Source organism: Embiotoca jacksoni, unplaced genomic scaffold (genome assembly GCF_022577435.1).
Source record: "Embiotoca jacksoni isolate LCO1_2020_lvr unplaced genomic scaffold, fEmbJac1.0.p SCAF_24, whole genome shotgun sequence".
Classification (NCBI taxonomy): Eukaryota; Metazoa; Chordata; class Actinopteri; family Embiotocidae; genus Embiotoca; species Embiotoca jacksoni.
The window spans coordinates 1,483,103-1,502,961 of NW_027185375.1; the positions used below are offsets into that span (position 1 = coordinate 1,483,103).

At 44.0% G+C, this 19,859-nt stretch overlaps 1 protein-coding gene across 1 annotated transcript in view; it reads right to left on the bottom strand.

Annotated features, from left to right (window-relative positions):
• The window catches only part of LOC138203946 (actin-binding protein WASF3), a 33,343-nt gene extending 15,325 nt beyond the window's left edge, over positions 1-18,018 (bottom strand). Inside the window, 1 exon segment of the mRNA XM_069158978.1 lies at positions 17,728-18,018. The gene's annotated coding sequence lies outside the window, so the exon portion shown is untranslated.
• Between the last annotated feature and the right edge of the window lie 1,841 nt (positions 18,019-19,859).

A 19,859-nucleotide genomic window follows, 5' to 3' on the forward strand; every position in this document is an offset into this window, starting at 1 on the left:
TATCATTAAGACAAATTCCTGCTAGTATTAACGAAATCGAGCGGGGTTAACACCAACCCCTCTGCAGCACCACGGACGGGTTTTGAAGCCCGTTTTAGCTCAGCTGTTTTGGTTTCATCACCACCACCACCTTCACGCTAACATAAGGGTTGATTGACACTCGTTTTCTTTCCCAGCTACACATGCCCACACACTACAATAGAGATCTGTAATTTAAATCAAACACCTACAGTAGTCCGGGACAACTCGGATATACAATCCATCCAACTATTTACCGTGTATGTTACGATATATTTTTGGCTTACTGGTGAAAATGTTTTGGTGTTTTAATGTGCAGTTTTTAGGTTGAATGTGCTACTCTGGTAAATGAATTCTCCAACTTCTGAGCGCAAGCATAAAATCTCCGAATCGTCCGGTTGCATTAATACGATTTTAAAATGACATTAAGAGTCGTGGAAATAGCTTCTTTTTTTTTTTTTTTCCCAGGGTACAAAAGCAAGAACAACAACACCCAACACGCACAACCCCACCCAGCAAAAACACAAGAGTGCCTGAAACGCAGTGGAACTGGTGAAAACGGTAGAACAGAGTTAGCAGGTTTGTAGCTTGTGTCAAACAACCATCACGTCACTGACCAATAAAAGAAACAATAAAAGCACATTTAGCGTTAAATGTAAGCGTACGGTGTCGTTCAGTGACCCGACTGCACCACAGGCCCGTCAATCAAACAGACACACGGAAATACAGCTTATTTTCTCATTAAAGAGGATTATTTTCAGATGGAAACCGCCGGAAAACTAAAAAAAAAGAAGGAGACTGTAGCTAACAACACCGAGACGACTCGTGGCGAAATGTTATTGACAGTTTTATGAGACCAGCTGAATGGGAGTCTATGGAGCCAAACCTCTAGTGGCTCTAGCCGGTACTGCAGCTTAAAGCGCTTCTGCATCGGCCTCTTTTTTTTTGAGAGCCGGAAGCCACGTCCACTTTTACATACGGTCTATGATTCAGCCACGTCATAACTCCATTCAAGGTAGATTTTTTTTTTTTTTCCCAATTAAACGATGACTCGGTATCGCACCAGACCACAAAAGAAAAGCCTCCGATTTCCAGTTAACTGAGCATCGTAGGTGTTTCGGTGGCTCGCCCTTTAATGCTTTGTCTTGGTGTAGCGCACCAGACTGATGTCACTGCCCTGCAGCTGACCTCAATGTGCTCGTGAGAGCAGACTAAGTGCCTGTAGGTCAAAATGCAGTCTGTGTGTGTGTGTGTGTGTGTGTGTGTGTGTGTGTGTGTGTGTGTGTGTGTTCGAGAGAGAGAAAGAGAGCGAGAGCTCCACATCCTTTCGTGCATGTAAACCTACATCACGGACTGGCCTTGATCATGTACACATACCGGCATCTCATACGCACAAACTCCCTGTTACCTCGCACTTAACACACACACACACACGCTGGCTCCAACACACACACACACACACACACACACACACACACACACACTCCGAGATCAACACAAATACAGGGAAAACCCACTCCGTGTTGGACACCGGGGATTCGGAGGAAGAGATATTCCCCCTTGCTGATTTATTGATGAGACGACGCAGCGGTGGTGAGAAGCTGCAGAGCGAGAACATACACAGGGATGTTGGGGGGAAAAAAAAAAAAAAAAAAAAAAAAGAGGAAAGAGGAGCAGGGAGGGATCCGACAGATGAGACAACTAAAAGGATGAAGAGCGGCTATCGAGGCGGGAAAAGGAGGATGAGGAGTAGTGCGTATGTATTATTAAACAGCCGGAGCGTTAGATTATTTACAACAGCTGGAGGAGGTGGAGGAAGAGGAGGAGGAGGAGGTGGAGGACCTCGATCGCACTCTTAAGACGGGCTGGCGCGATCCGACGTGGTTTGTGTAATTGAATGTCAGAATCTATTAAGAGGGAGGACGAGCAGGAGAGCGCGAGAGAGAGACGTAAGAAGGACAAACTAGTCACTTTATATTGATGTTGGCATGTGTGGTTCAGTCTGGACAAACAAATTAAGGAGCGCAAGACACACACATGCACACACACACACACACACACACACACACACACACACACACACACACACACACACACACACACACACACTTTGTGCCTGGTAAGCGTGGAAATCGGTTTGCATTCGGTCTCCGTGACGATGAATGATGATGTCTGGAAGCGTCACTGAAGTGCAGACATTGCGATTATACGACAATAACACACACATATATATATATATATATATATATGTATATATATTTTATGAAATTCCTGAAATTTAAAGTCAATACATTTTTTTCTCAGAATTATCTGTGTTGTTAGCTTAAGTCCCTCCTTAAATTTTTGTTGTTGTTGTTTTAGCCTCTATAAGTGCCTAAAATTTTTTTAATTACAAATTACAAACAGTGCACGAGTTTAAGACGACGTATTTTAGGATGCGTGTCAGTTTGAATTACACAACTTCTAAACATCCTAAAGTTGTTTTTCTGGGACGAGAGGACACTGAGGGAAGGAGAAAAATTGACAAGTTGACAAGGAGGAGGAAGGCGAGGAGCACAAAAAAAAAAAAAAAAAAAAAAAAAAAAAAAGTGTGTCGTGCAGCCATGGGAACGTTGTCATGGCAACGCGCAGGCAAATCCGCTCCGCTGCTCGACAAATGGAACTCGCCGTGACTCCGAAAATAGTGTGATAGAGAGATGATGAGAGGGAGGGGAGGCAGGAGGAGATGGAGAGGGGGAGAGAGAAGGGAGGGGGAGGGGGGAGGGGGAGGAGGAGGAGGAGGAGAGGAAGGACGGACATCCCTGAGAACCAAAAGTAGAAACTTTCAATTTTAAGTCGGTCTCCGGGGGATTTCTTGCACTCCGAGAGCTGCACTTGTCTAACTAGTCTGAAAGGTCACTTCAGTCTTTGAAATATCGAGTTAAAGTCTGTAAGCCACAACGGTTGAAAGTGGACGTACCGAATTAACAAAGAGGCGTTCGGTCGACGTTTTAAGATGGAAACAGTCGAGAGCCTCCGCTCACTGCTCCGTTTTTTTTTTTTTTTTTTATGCAACGATTAACGGTTCCTTTCTCAAAGTAACGCCTTGACATTTCGGGTAGCGAGTTTATTCGCGTCGATGCCGAGGGTAAGACGTGAAGACGTTCGTCGCTAAATACGAAGCTGCGATCAGGAGACGGTCAGCTCAGCTTAAATACTGAAAAGAAAAAGCTCCGTTTGAAAGTAACCAAATCCATCAACCGGTACGTCTAAAGCTCAACAATGGAGACCCCAAAAAAAACCAAGGTAAAGAGGTGGTTTTATGGTACCGGGGATGAAGGATGTGTGATTTTTACGTTTTAACTGATTAAAAAAAAAATAACATTCCTCAAAAAGTTGAACAAATTTCAGGCCAATGCAAGTCTTTGAAAATCCCTACGTAAACAGGAAGTGTACATTTGTAAGGTTTGCTACAGGGTCGATTTTGGTAGCTCCTGAAAACTAGTTCCAGTTTTGAGCACCCGCTGTGATTTAAATACATTATTACATAGATAGATGGATGGATGGATGGACGGATGGACTGACAGACAGAGATAGACAAATAGAGTATATACAAAAATAAAATCGAATAAAAGTAAACAACAACAGGTGGATATCTACAATCATGAAATGGGTTAATATACTGTATGTTCTCAGAACTTCCAGCGACCGGTCCACCGCTGATCTTTTAATTACAGGATCAACGTGTCGGTCTGCCGTCTCCGTATCGAACCGCCTCGGCGTCTTCCTCCCCCGCCATGTTTTCGGCTGCTCTGGTTTTTAATTACAGTCGGTTGGAATCAGGTAAGTCTTGATCCTTCGGATCCAAAGCTGCCTTCGTAAGGAAGGTTGTCAGTCTGGGTGCAGCACCCAAACGTCTCCCCGGGGGAGTCAACGAGTAGACTTTGTTTGCGTCCTGCGCAGAAATGCAGAGGTATATATATATATATTTTTTTTTTTTTTCTTTTTAACTATTGTGTATTTTGCTCGTTTGCTGAAAGTAGTAGGTGAGGGATTTTAAATACGTCGCTTCAAAACAGGCAATAAGAGGAGATAACTGTCGTCCTTAATCAAACTCGTTCGTCCAGCAGGCGGTCAGGAAAAGCAGCAGCTAATGCTGCTAATGCTCCGTCTGATCGGCCGTGGAAACTTAAGCGCACACACACACACACACACACACACACACGCACACGCACGCACACACACACACACACACACGACCATGATCTCACACACACACACACACACACACACACGACCATGATCTCACACACACACACACACACACACACACACACACACACACACACACACACCTCTCCTACTGTGTCACTGCCAGCAAAATCCGCCTCAGTCTGTTCCGAAAAAGGTTACCAACCTGCCCCCTCCTCCTCCTCCTCCTCCCCTCCCACTTCCCTCCTCCTCCTCGTCCTCCACATGAGCGATCCGTATAATCACCGCTAATCATCCTCTAACAGTAACTAACGTTAATGACAAGCACTGATTCCATATGATGATCTAATTAAATGATCGACCGCATGAAATGTGCATTTATAGCTGATCAGCTGTTCAGCTGTTCCTCTGAATGGAAGACCGTGGAACGGGCGGGTGATATGAACCTAAAGTAATAATCCCCATAGTTGAGGGGTATTTCTGCGCTAACTAAATTCTTGTTATTCATTTCAAAAAGATGAATTTGCAATAAAATAAGGGCTATACTTCCATGTCAGTATGAATGTAACATTTTGCCTTCGAATGTTCAGTAAGAGCTAAACAAAAAGGATCTGGGTTCTTTAGATTGTAAACAACAACAAGAACTCGGGAGTGCGATTCGGATTTCTGTATAGAATATTGCCACTCTTTGCTTTGCTTGTTGTTGCCGTGTGGAAGTCACACGCGTCGAGCGTTATGTCATAGCGTTACGCGGCGTAACAGCGCGGCATAATCGTGTTCAAAGTCGGAATATTGCCATTATCACAGTATGAATTTTGATATCTTATTAAAAAAATCGGGCCAAATATTTATCGTGCATATTATGATGATGTAAAATCGAGGCTAATTGAAAAAAAAAAAAAAAAAAAGAATTCTGCAAGCACTTTAAGAACTGAGAAAAATGTCCAATTCCTTCCGCTGTGAGTTTTAATGGGCTTTCATAAGGTCATCTTCCAAAATTAAATCTACAAAAAGAAAGATTGCAGCTAATTCTTTTTTTTTTTTTATCCAATGTGCCATGTTTCAAAGTAAGTGAGATTTAATTTTGACTACAGTTTGAATTCAAATATGACTTCTTTTTTTTTTTAACACTTAAAGCTACATGGACGTTTCAACTCCTGTTGAATGTAAGCCGAGATAATAATAATAATCATAATAATATCTTGAAAACTGTCCGTTTTATTCTGTTGCAATTCGATCGAATATAATAATAAAAACACAAAGGTTCACCAGGCTACTTCCACCCGGATGACTTACCGTCCACATGCCACCCAACGATCCCCGAGCTTACACGCAAATACGACGTCGCAGACGAGCTTCAACTCGTCTTCCATTTCCTGCTTTCTCGCTCGCATATTGCGACGCGGCATCGTGTAAAACACGCAGCCTAATTAGTACGAGCAGCGCAGCTCGTGTAAACGAAGAGGCGAAGCTTATGGATGCTAAGAATAACTGCGGAAGGGTAAAATGTAAATTAGGGCTATTACGGCGTGTTGCCGATGCAGATGAACTAAAGGTAGCAGCTAAAGGTAAAATAGGGAGTTTCATGGGCCGTCATATTTACTATGATTTAGGTATCGCTTTGCATCCAAAGTTCTGCGTTATTTCAAACACAGTCGTTTGCTCATTTGTTCTAATTTGCAATAGAAAATACAAAAGTTAATTTTGTTTTTGTAAACCGAAAAAAACTAAAAACAAATGGAGCGCTTCAAAAAAAAAAAAAGGTGTAGCATATCGTGTCCGTATCAAAGCTAAAATGTTGGATTATTTAGTATCTATCTAAAGTAGTTTTCGGGAATGAAACCCATCGTCTGCTGTTATTGTAAACAACGTGTCGAAAAGTTTCTGTACTTCAAAAACAAAATTGAGCTTTTCCGCTTTTCTTTTTGTCTCCAGCTTAAAATTCCTTCATGTGCAGGAGAATCTAAGGCTTCACTAAAGGTATCAAGAGATTCTTCTCCTCCCACAGACTACAAACTGTCAAATACGAACATGGAGTTGTTATAATCCGACGTTACAGGATTTGAAATGCGATTTATAAATGAAGTGTGTTGTTCCAAACTACAAAATAAAAGCCGTGCAACCTATCCTCGCTGCTGCTGAAAGAATTAAAAGGGATCTCCAGTGCTTATCACGTTATGCTTTTATAAAGCTTCGGGACTCAAAATAAAACACACTAAAAAAGACAAAAAGTCAAACTGGTTTTAAACAAATCGACACGATACTGCACTTCCCATAGTGCACCTGGAAAGAGTTTTACGTAAACCCTGCTGCCTCACCATGACATCATCTTGGTCATTTTTTTATTGACCAGAAAAGAAAAAGTAAAAATCAAATGGCCTTCATTTAAAAAATAAAATTAAAAAATAAATTATGTATAAAAATATATATTTAAATGCATGAAAATGACTAATAATCCAGGAATTTAACTATGTATGACAAATGATTATTTACTAATTCTTTAAAGAACACCGATATATATATATATATATATATATTGCAGATCATTGGATGAAAACTTGCAGAATATGCGTTGTCTTGATCCTCTTCCACTACTTGTGGATTTTGCCCAATCAGAACACTGGATTATTTGAAGCCGTATCATAATAGAAGGTCTGAACTCCTTTTTTTTTTTTTTTTTTTTAATATATATATATATATATAACTGATGATTCACCCGACACCATTTGTCTGGATGAGGAAACCGCAGTTGGTAACAAACAGTTTGAAATCCGCGATATATATCAGCAGCCCGGATTGTGAAAGCCGGGCCTGATTGACAGTCTGCGAGCACGCAGCGATGAAAACGGGGAAAGCGAGCAAACACAGTGGAACAGGGCGGATGTTTTATTCGGAGTCAGGATTACTCTGTTGTTTTTTTTTCTTTTTTGCTCTGCAGGCCCGGGAAGCTCTCTGCTTGGTGGTACGCCAAAATGTCAGCGAACAAAAGGCATCAGCGAAGGAAGAGCGGAACAAAGCAGGAAATAGAAAAACAAAAAAAAATAATAACGACTCGCCAACTTTCTGCTGAACGAATATCAAATCTTTTGAAAAAAAAAAAAAAAAAAAAGAACAAATAATCAGCAGCCTTGTTTGGTTTGATGTCGATATCTTAAATTTGAACCGTTAACGGTGCCAGTGTTGCGGCTTCATTCGAACCCCGACAACCCCCCCCCCCCCTTCAAGTGCGCTGACACTCGCCTCCTTCTGGCCTCCTTTTCTCCTCGTCTCTTCCTCCATCCTAAACTCCCTGTATCCCTCGTCCCCCCCCCCCCTTTCACCCTCCTCCCCCGCACAGGCTTCACTCTCTTTGATGTCTGCGTTTGTTGATGCTCTCAGGTGAGGTGCCATTGTACAAAATGATCACAATTACAATGGCGCTCGCGCCCCCCGTCCCCCCCGTCCCTCCTCTACACACACACACACACACACACACACACACACACACACACACACACAGAGACCTTTGGCACTAACTCTCCCCAAAAACAAGTTATGCAAAAGAGCGAGAGAGGAGAGGAGACGAGCGATTTTTTTTATTTTTTTTTGCTTGCCTCTCACTTCCTCTCCATCTTTTTTTTTTTTCCCTCCTTCTTTTCTGAGAAGCGGCAGCAGACTCTGTGGAGTCGTTGTCATGGTTTCTCTGGAAGGATTTTCATTTTTTTTGGCCGGATAATGAAGTGATCAGAGCGGGACTGACAGAGACAGAGGAGAGTTTACATGAATGAATGAATGAAGTTCTGCGAGGGATCTCAGTCACCTCATTGTTTCCTGTGTGTGTGTGTGTGTGTGTGTGTGTGTGTGTGTGTGTGTGCGCGTGTTTGCCTACAGTGCCTCTTAACTGAGGATGAATGTAGATGAGGTGTTATGAAACGGCTACTATAATGGAAGGTGAATAAAACATGGGAGACAAAAAAGCCAAACGCACAGTGATACACACACAGGCACACACAAGTGCACTCAGGCGTGCGCACGCACACACACACGCACACACACACGCACGCACACACACACACACGACTGCCAAACAGGGTTTGCAATTTGATTCAAATGCGGTTGATGTCAGGTGGAGTTATGAACTCTTTTTTTTTTGAAGGAGCAGTTTCACGGCGCCGTCAGGAAAAGCTCAAATTCATCATGCAAATTGAATTGAGACAAAAGACGAAGCCTAAGAGATCCTTGTGTATTCGCTATCTTATTAACACGACGGTTATTTACTGCTCTCTTTCACATTTAATGGAAAAACTGAAAAGGGAAGTTGCTTTCCTCTGAGGGGTAACAGCAGCTTAGCTTGCAAACACTGCTGATTATTAGCTACTGTTAAATTATTTAACTCGATAAAAAGGACTTATTTTGGTGCTGTAGTGTGGATTTTTGTTTTGGATGAAACAATATTTAGGTAATAATAATAATAAGGACAGAAAGCTAACCACATCTGGGTCAACCAGGCTGATCCCACAGAAATACATGGATTGACCCCCACCTTGCATTACAATGGTGCTGGCACGTAACGTGGTTAATTACATGCCGGTACCATGGCAACAAAACCGATAGAAAGGCAATTAAGCTCTTTTGTCGTGGTAGCCACACGAATATGATGACGTCTATATAATGTCGCCTTCTCCTTACTTAGAATTGGGAAATTCTAAGGCTCCTGAATAAAAACATAAAAAAATAACGGATGTATGGTTTCCAAATTTTACAATTAAAACACGCAAGATAATCGAATTTAACAATTTCTAAAGCCCCTCCATTACAAACTTTTGGGAAAGGACATGTGCCCGCTTCAAGTTCAATGGACATGAAACCCAGCTGTAGTAATAGGGGCCAGGATTTGTCTTTAGCTTGAGAGCTTTACCTGCGAAACGGCATAACTGTGATTTTTTTTTTTTTTTTCTTTCTGGTTGTGCACCAATATAGTGGCAATAAAAACTCTCCTGGGTGGTGCGCACAAGGACGGGCAGATTTGTGCGATTTCCTGCCGAGCTTAAATCAGACAGACCCTGAATGCGTCTCGCTCTGTTAATCATCACAGGTGTTGGATGACTGCTTGGAAAACTCACCTCGTGTATTAAAAAGGCGCGGCTGTGCGATTCAGCATCGCTGCTCATCTTTTCCTGGAGCTAAATAAGCCGAATGCCATATCTCATAAAAAAAAAAAAAAAGCAATAATGGAACATCGGAAAACCAAGATAAGAATTTGGCTTTCGGTTAATTGGCGAGAACGTGCGAAAGCACTTGTGTGGTCCTTTAAAAAGCAGCTACGCCGAGATGTTTTCTATTTATTGGAGGCGTTAAAGGGTAAAAAACTATTAAACATCTGCAAAAAAAAAAAAAAGCAGCTACCGGCCTCTTCAGCCCTTCGATCGCTTCTATTGTACTGTCTTTTATTCTCTGCTAATGTGGTTAGTAAACAGGTCAGCCACAGAATGAATGCAATGAGTGCAGTGTTTCCGAGCTGCATTCAGTCCTCCACTGTGTGTGTGTGTGTGTGTGTGTGTGTGTGTTGTGAGAACTCCCCTCGTGCCCCTCTTGCGAGCCCATCTCTCACAATTAAATGTGCAAGCCTCAGCACGATTGCAACAAGTCATCCGGCAGAACCACGTGACCCGACAGGGCCACACGTACAGGGCAGGGGCGAACTGGGTCCCCTGGTGCAGGGGTTTAGTGGGAAGGACGTTCCCCCGGCCACTGGGATGGAAGCAGGAGGAGACGGGTCACGTTAAAGCAGCGGCGTCACGTGTGTCTCGGCTGTCCCAGTTCCCCCCCCCCCCAACCTCTCCCTCCCCCCTTGCTCCCGGTTTCAAACCGGGGTGGTCGAGGAGAACGGGCTCTGGATAGATTAGCCCCCAAAAACGGTCTGTTCTGTAAAGTTACATCACTTTCTGCCATTCGACCACAAAAAAAAAAAAAAAAAACTCTTCAAAACTTCGCAAATTCCATCGCAACTTTTGAGAAAATCCACCGCAAAAATCTAAACATTTTCATCACAACCCTTGACGTTAATCAGTCCCACACTTTCTTTTGTAAAACTTCCCACAGTGCCCATTAAATGCGGCGCTGCAGCATTATAAAGGATGTGAAAACATCTCTGGTGAGTTCGAGACACAAGGCACTATTTCTCTTTCTCATGTTACGCCGTGACTATCTTCAATATCTGCAGAGGAAGAAGTGCCTCGCGTTTCAAAAAGGGGGATGTGTGTGTTGTGAGAGTGTGTGTGTGTGTGTGTGTGTGTGTGTGTGTGTGTGTTGCGTGTTTGTTTTGCCCCGAGGCAGCCCATGAGTGCGGGGCTTTCGCCTATTCTAAAATGCACTTCCTTGACAAATTTCTCCCCACTTAATGCTCCGCGACAGGTTCAAAGACAAAACCTGAGACTCAGGATTCCGACTTCGACGTGTGTGTGTGTGTGTTTATATATATATATATATATATATATGTGTTCTTTTTTCCCAAATGACCTGGAAGAGATTGGGAACTTGAGTGAAATCCAGGCTGTCTGCTGAGCAGTCCGGATGAGAAAGCTTTGCTCGTAGTTCCATTTCCCAGTTGCGGTGCAAAGCGCCCGCTGGGTCGGTGAGCCCGAGCCCGCTGTGCGGAGTTCACGGGCTACACGGTGTCTGGTTTCAACGAGGTCACATTTAACCCACCGTTTACTGCTATTAGGATCTGTATACAGGGCTGCTGCTAAGAAATGGATAGGTTTGACAACGATTTTTGATAAAATATTGAGAATTTGTGCCTATTTATAACACAAAAAAAAAAGAGCCAGATTTGAAAATTTGCTGATTTTCTTTAAACTGCCGTGTAGATATCACAACAATTTGAAAGAAAAATATGATTCGAAATGTTCACAGATTTGAACATTTTATTTACTCGACAAGCAAATTATCAGTTAAAAAAAAACAAAAAAAACTTAAATTATTATTTAAGTGATTAATCACAGAGGTGAAGATATCCTGACTCGAGCATAAAAAAACACAACAACCACAATATCCTACATCTCCCACAACGCAACTCGATAGCTTCCTTCCGATGAACGCTCCATGCCCGGTACAGTAAATGCCCATGTTTTGCCGACTGCCTAACTTCAGGGTGTATCTCGGGGTTTATCGCGTCAATTTGTGGTCTCCAAATCCAAGCAGAGAAATCAGTACGTTGACGTTGCAAAAATCGGCGAAGTGGCCCTTTAAAACTACACGTTCAGAAACATGCTTGTGCAAAAAGACTGGTTTAAAAAAAGGAAGTCTCTCGGTGGAGAGAACCTGCCCAAGCTTTACAACCGCTGTGTTTTAAATGATTTATAAAGAGTTTCAGGGTTAAAGCGCTCACAATGACGCCCCTTTATTGAAGTGCCTCTGGGCAAGGCACTGAACCCGGAGAGCTTCCCCTCACCTCTGACCTGCCTGGCAGTAATATAGTACAGTAATATAGTACAGTTTCACCACATGGATCGATAAAAGTATCATGTAATGGATGCGAGACCATCGCTGACGTATCATTCATTTAACCCCCCCCCCCCCACACAAACAAACACAAACACACACTGAGGCGTGTGGCCAGGGATTGACGCTAGGTCGATAGCCTCGTTGATAAAAAAAACAAAAAAACTCCAGCAATACCAACGACTGCCCCTAGCAACCGTCGCCACAGCGACGCAGGCTCATCGATCACCACAGCAACCGACGAGCCTGGAAATTGCCGAGTAAGGCTGGCTTCCTCGGGTGGGGCGGTATAAAAAAATGAAAAAAAAAAAAAAAAAAAAAAAAAATGCAGAAAATGTCTTTTTGAAACCCACAAAGCGCAGACAGAAACGAGAGCAGACGGTCCCCGGCAGCAGGCCGAGGGACGCAGCAAGATGATCATTGTGTCCTGTAACACCCGCGCCACCAATAGATCGGCCTTGCTTGCACTTTGCATCATCCCAGTGAGAACAGAGGCAGCGAGGTCAGACGACCAGGTGGGAGAACGATGCACATGCACACAAAAAAAAAAACCACCAAAAAAACACAGCCCGGCAAACATTTCCAGCTGCGAGACACAAAGTGCTTTAGAAAACAGATATTTCCTGAAACCACTCCGCTTGGACATTTTCCCCGTCCCTGCCCGCACCTGTAGAACCGCGAGGCGGAAGTAACTTCATGACGAAATGGACTCGGACGCCGCTGTCACAAGTAGAAGTACAGAAAGAAACGGGGAAATCGGGATCGAGTCCGTGGCGCATAAAACACCAGCAGGAAGATATAAGAAAGAAGCGTGATTATTGCCGACATCTCCGACGTGGAATTCAACTTCGGCAGGAAACGTTGGTCGAGTTGTTTTCACCATCGCTTCACAGCATTTAGGACGGTTTAAGGTCATTTTTCACCGGCTTTCCTCTCAAGTCACTTCGTTAACCATTACTCCTGTAAATGCTTTGATCCAAATACGTCTGAAACGTGACATTAAATCCCCGGTGGTGCAACACTGAAACGGCATTATGGATCGTGTATTTGAACCTTTGACATTCACACCCAACTTTATCCCAACTCTCGAGTCTAATCCTGGCTTTGATCAGGTCTGGGATTTGCATACGTTTAAGAGCCGGAACGACTTGGTGATTAATCAAGCAAGTTGATCAAGACGAAAATGACCAGCTCGGAATTTTTCGAGCAAATCTTTCTCAGATGTTCTGGTCCCAGCTTCTCAGACGCGATGGTTTTCTGTGTCCGTACCCGCGTCGGTTTTAGAGCGTTAACCGTGTAAAAACGACACATTAGACAATACAATTAGGCGAAATGGTGAACGGACCCTTTAAAACTCGCCAGACCTAAGAGCGAGAAAGAAAATGTATTCGTTGCATCACCGGCGTCGGCCCACGGATCAGAATTACATTGTTTATCATCTTTTTTTTTTTAACTCTTTGACTACTTATAGTGTCCTGCTTGTCTATCAGAGCTCCAACGGGATTCCTCAAACCAGGACCCGATGATCACATCTCGACTGAAACACTAGTTTTAGATATATTTTATTCAAGAAAATACTCAAGTTTTCTGACTCCAGCTTCTTAAGCGTGAATATTTTCTGGTTCCTCGAGTCCTCTGTTATAATAATAAATTGAATATACATTGGTTGCGGACCGTTGTTGGCAACAAAACATCACATTATAGGCAGCGCTTCGGGCTTCTGGAAACGCTGGTCCACGTTCTTTGTACGATTTTTGGGCATTTTAGAGCTCCGGCTGAAATATGTTTGGACTTAATGGCCCTTTCTGAAATCAGGACATGATGATCACATCGTAACTGGAAAACTAGCGTGAATGTAAGTGCACTGAACGATGTATATAAACGCATGTTGCGTCGCGCAGCCTAAAGCGTCGGCGTTTAACGGCGTTCTTTGGACCGAAACTTCCTTTGACGAGAATTGTTTCAGTCAAAAAAAAAAAAAAAGTCAAAAAAACCTCAATTTATCCAAATCTCTGAGGCTCCAATACATCCTGCTCCGCTTCTTTAAATTCACCACGTGTGCAATTATGAGGCGCGTGTTTTATGTCTTCCCCGAGTTCTCGTCTGAACGGTGGCGAGGTCCGCGCGCTGCTCCGAGCGCATTCACCGCGGCAACGTTACGCATTTTCAAAATTCTACACCGAGTGGCTTTAACCACCTTTCGGCGAGATCGGAGTCCAAAAAAAACGCGCGGAGGACCGGTGACGGACAGACCCTATTCGGCATGTCAAGACGGTTATTCTAACCGTGAATATACCCCCCCCCCCCACCCCGCCCCCCCACCCCCCCCGGAGCGGATCTCTAAAGTGGCCGCGTCGCTGAGTGCGCCCCGAAGAGAGGCTGCTGTGGATCTGCTGTGGAGTTAATTCAGACCATTGAGCCACAAGAGGAACACGTGTTTTCAAATCCCGCTATCCCTTCACCTGGAAACGTTTAAACCGACCAGATCTGTGTCTTAAAAGGATGGGTGGGTGGGTGGGTGGGGAACAGACATGTGCCTGGAAAACGTATAATGTGCCTTCTGCCCGGGGACTACTCCCGGATCCTGACTGACTTTCTGTGAAAACGCACGTCGGCTTCCTTCTGGAATCCCAATCATCCTCCGAGTTCCAGAGGAGGACGGAAACAAACACAGAAAAACACGGCGTCAACCCCGGGGGGGGGGGGGGGAGGGGGGGGGTGTTAAAATCTCCAGCAAAGACTTGTAAAACACACACACCCAAAGACGGCAGGTTGCGTCGGGTCGGCGGCCGTCCATTTTGGAACTTATATATACGGCGGGAAAATGTGCGCATTTGCTCCTCGAGTGACTTCAGTCAAAAGGCTTTTTCAAACTGCTGAAGAAAAACCAAAGAGAAGATGCGATCTGACGTCGACTCGGCAGTTTTTCAAACGGCAAAAGGATTTGAGCCGGCAGTAACGCCGTGACGAATTTACACACCAAAGTGGCTCAAATTCAGACGGAAATTTCTTCACTTGGGTCACCAGATAATTAATAAACTCCAATTTTTGGTTATTTAGAAAACAACAATTCACAAATAAACTAAATTGATAATATTGAAAGTGAAACAAAAAAATGCAGGTGTTTTGGCTTTTGGTCAGACTACTTTTTTAAAAAAAATTTTTTTTTTTATTTGTAGGCGTGAATCAATCATTTATAGGAATAGCCTGATATTTGGAGTGAACGTGATCATTTCCTTTCCGGTACAAAGAGTTTAACACGATAAAATGAACAGCGCTCTCATGTCTGGATGCTAAATATTAATCTAAAGCCGGCAGGCGATCGGCCTTGTTCAAGATAAACACAGGAAACAGAAGGAAACAGCTAGCCCGCCATGTTCCCTTTATTTTTTTTTTTCCCCAAAAGTCAACTTTCCAGCACATGTAATTCACACGTTTTGCCATTTAACCTGGAACACAAAGAGAAGTCGACCGCAGAGTTGGCGGCTTTTACTCTGCGTTACTCGGTGTTCTGCTGAGCTAATAGCACGTTAGCTCAGGCTTCATATTCATATTCAATATATATATTTCCTGAACTTCCTTTTTGTTCCTTCAATTGTAAAAAAAAAACCAACAACAACAAAAAAAGGAAAAAAAAAGTGTTAATCGCAGGACCTGCGTCTGTGAAATTTCATCTTAAGTTCGGATGTCATTTTGGAGTCCTTAGTTTGGGTATATAGCCATTAAAAACACAAAAAAACCCCCGCATCGTCGTTAGTAATATTGTCCTGCTGTAAAGTGGCCGACTAGAAATTCCTTTTTTTGGGGAGGGGGGTGGAGGGGGTGGTGGTGGAGGGACTGGGGGGGGGGGGGGGGGGTGTTGTGCATCTGAAAGCCCTTGAAAACCAGAAAACTAGCCTTTGTGCCCTCAGCAGAGAAACATGCCTTTGTGGAAGCAGCACAGCATCTCTGCTCCTTTGTCTGTGCTTCTCTCCCTGAAGTTAAGTCACTGTGTGTGTGTGTGTGTGTGTGTGTGCGTGTGTGTGTGTGTGTGTGCGTGTGTGTGTGTGTGTGTGCGTGTGCGTGTGGTGTGTGTGTGCGCGCACACATCCGTGTGCTGTGCGGCATCCCTGCCGGAGCGTTTATGCTTATTCAGTGCCCTGCCTTCTTTGCCCTCCTTCCTCCTTCCTCTTCCTCTTCCTCTTCCTCCTCCGCCGATTCGCTGACGTAAGGGATCGGCGGCGAGCGCTCCGTCTCTCCTGAGCACCGCTCCGTGGCGTAACCAAACACGCATAAAACCAAAGCTATTATCTAATCGCCGCTCTCCCGAGGCTGCGGTCTAGACTTGAAAGGACTCGCAGGAAGAAGGAAGAAGAAGAAAAAAAAAACAACAACAAAAAAACGGACTCTCACGTTCGCTAATGACATTTCAGAGGTGAAGTCGGGCCACTTCCCGCGGAGGCCACGCATCTCTCGATCGCCCCGGTTCGTCCGGTTGCAGCGTTAAGCGTCGAGTCAGATTCGCTTTAAAAGTTAAAGCGGCGCTCCCGGACACAAACGGCGAATCAAAAATGGAAACCGTCTTAAAATAACACGCGTGAATGGAGGTCAAGCGCCGCATTTAGAGCGGTGTTACGACCTTGTATCTTGCTCAAGGACACTTCAACGGGGGCAAGCTTTTTGCTCACGAAGGCGTTTTGGACCGTCGCTTTGCTAAAATTCCTGCAAGTATTAGAATTTAAAAAAAGAAAAAAAAAAACGGACCATTTCTAACCCGCTGCGACGCGCGCGATCGAATCGGGGGGACGTCCTGAAAGCGGCTCGTCTGGAACGCGGGAGGCTTCGCAGGGAATTCGGAAATAACGAAACGACACGCTTCGGTCACATCTCGTCTCGGCGACGCCTGAAGTTAAACGGATGGAGCTCCCTCCGTGTCGCTCGGCTCGCCGGGCTCAGTTTGACGGGGGGGGGGGGGGGTCCGAATCAGCGGCGAGACGCTTCGGGGGTATGAAACGTTTTGACGCGACGACGTGATTCCTCACGTTTTATTTATTTATTTTTTTGGGGTCGGGGGGGACATTTAAACTCAAACAGGTGATTGATTTAAATGGACTCGTTTGGACTGGAATTTCTCGCCCCCCCCCTCCCCTTGTTCCCGTTTCAAAACACCACCACGTCGCCTCCGTTCAGATGTCAGAGGGCCTTTAAGACATTGAAGCGACCGGAGGGAACCGCCGGAGCAACAGGAGCGTCACCAAAAACCCGGAGCGATCTTCGGGCCTTTTTCCGTATCCAGGAAATGAACAGCTGTGCTGCAGGTTGTCGTCCGTTAGAGCGTATTCTGAAACATCCAGACTTTGAAATATGTGGAGGAACGCTTCAAGGGAGTCAGGGACTACAGGTGCGCGCGGCGTCGGAGGCGAATCCGAACGCTGAATCCTAATAAGAAAAAAACACCTTATTTAAGCGTTGCTGACAGGCAGACTGGAATCCCCAGCTCAGACTAATCCCCCCCCCCCCCCCCCCCCCCCGCACACCTCCTCTGTAAGCCCCCCCCCCCCGCTGCTCTTTTTCTGGACGCCCGCAAGCTCGATTTCTCGCCAAATCCAAAATGACAAATTCTCCCCAACTGGTGACATTTTGTTGCGCGGCGGAGAGGAAGGAGAGGAGAGGAAGAAGAGGAGAGGAGGAAGAGGAGAGGAGGAAGAGGAAGAGGAGGAAGAGGAGAGGCACCTGACCGGCGCGTTAAACGACGGTCACGATGACAGAGGCGGTAAATGGTTGGGGAATAACGGCGGCGGAGCCTGCACACAAATAGGCTCCAATTAAAAAAAAATAAAAAAAAAATAAAAAAAATAAAAAAATAATAATAATAAAAAAAAGCACGCAGCTCGAGTCGCTGCATTGTGTTTTCTGCGTTTGTACCGTGCAATAACAACAACAAATGCGCGCGCCCTCCGTCCCTCCCTCCCTCCCCGTACGTGCGTGCTCTCCCACAGGAGTCCAACACCGTCGCTGTCACATGCAAAAGCCGATTTGAAAGCCCGTCAGATTTACCTGGCTGCGGTCTCTCACCTCCGCCTCGCTGCTGCTGCTGCTGCTGCTGCTGCTCTCGGTTATTTAAACGCTTCTCTCCGTTCCTGCTCTGCGCTTCATTTCAGACCGTCCGCGGTCGCAGCTCCAGGCTGGCTGGAGGGATGGAGGGGAATGAAGGAGGTGGTGGTGGAGGAGGAAGAGGAGGAGGAGGAAGAGGAGCGGAAACCTTTGAAGTGAGGAAATCTGGGTCCCTGCTCGCAACCCAGCTGCGTGGACTGGATTTATGTCGTTTCCAAGGCAGCGTCCGTCGAGCTGATGAGCGTCAAGCCGCAGCCTGTTGTATACATCGATCACTTCCGTTTACATTTCACAATAAAAGCCTCTTAAAAAAAAAAGTTACCGTCCTCGAAAAAAAAAAGAAAAAAAAAAGTACAATTCTCATATTACGTTATTGACACAAATACACAGAGGCACTCAGTTGGTTTTGATCCTGAATCTGTATTATACATTTTGAAGCTGCAACAATTTGTTGATTTATGGATTGGTTTAACTGCCCACCATTGGGATTATCAATTAACTGTTTTGAGTTACCTTTCATTGAAAACAATAAAATACAATAAAAAAATATAATTACAAAATTGCTAAAATGATCAGATTCGGGCTTTTTAAATGTGAATAATTTCTAGTTCCTTTAATCCTCCATTGTAATAAATTGAATGTTTACTGGTTGTTGACCATTGGCATGGACCAAACAAGATATGTTAGGCTGCGTTGGGCTTTGAATAACACCGATTCACTTTTTTTTCACCATTTTAATGATCAAACAACTAATTGTTTAATTCAGGAAAATAATTGCTAGTCGCAGCCAAAGTTTTTTACATCCTAAACAAGGATGAACTAGTAGCCATATTCGCTAAATCTGTTGCATGTTTATGTTGTCACTAATAAATAAACAACCAAACACCAATCAAATTCGACATCAATATAAATGCACATTAGAAACGGTCTTGACTCTTGCACATCTTTAACCACTTTGACTAAAACTAGAACACAACTTTTAGTAAATGCCAAGTTTACACAAATGTTTCAAGCACTTTTTTTTTTTTTTTAAAGAAATGATGATCGTCCTACTTTTTGCATACTTGGATGGATACAGAGGCTATGTGCAGTTTAGTTTAGCCTTAATTTCAATCTTCAAATATGGCCTTAAATAACAAAACACCAGAATTCCCCTTTCAAACATAAATAAGTTTTTAATTTTTTTTTTTTTTTATAGCTTTTTCACCAGAAATTAGAATTATTGATTGGCAAAACTTGCGTGTAAAGTTAGCCAATCTTTAATTTAAAGATACTGTTCAGTTTATCCAGCCACTTTACCGTTAAACACTCACCGTGCTTCATTTTTGTTGCAGCGCTGTCAGCGGATTGGTTTTCAGCCGCCATCAACAGCTGGCCCTCCGTAGCGCACTATTGCTCCAACGAAGCCCCTTTCCAAACGAACACGTCACACTGTCCCGGGCACTAACTTTATTACTGTTGTAAAAACAATGCCGTGGTTGTTGTTACTTGTCTTTATATTGAAAGTTTAAATCTCTTCGCTGCAGGTGTTTCTTGTGGTACGTTCCGCCAGCTTGACGCCGCGCGTCGCCGTCAAACGAATCAGGGAGCTGCAGCAAATTGGTGGAAGGGCGCATGCGCATCCGAAACTCCCCGATTGTAAGCCGGTGGAAAGCCGAGACCACCACCCACTCGAAGCCGCTGCAGGCCTGTAGGAATGTGACACTTCCGTTTAAAATATGCGACAGTTGGAGGCTCGTTTAGTTTTAATGAATGGACGGATTAATGAACTTAACTGGCGTCGTTCCAACTAGTTATATTTTCCAAACAGAGATAGATGACAGAAAAGAGCGTGTCCTATATATCTGCCATGGGATATATTTTGTAAACCTGCAATGTATTCTAGTAAACATTTTTAACTTAATCTGTAGTGTTAAGATCTTATGGTGGCATTCGGAATTTGCATTTTTAGACATTATGTTTAAAAATGATGGAAAAGGGCTAAAATGTATATGGAAAATAAAGCAAACAACATTTTTTTTTTAAGGAATTTCATGCTTGAAAATTCATCATGTGTGCAGCTTTTGCTTTTATTT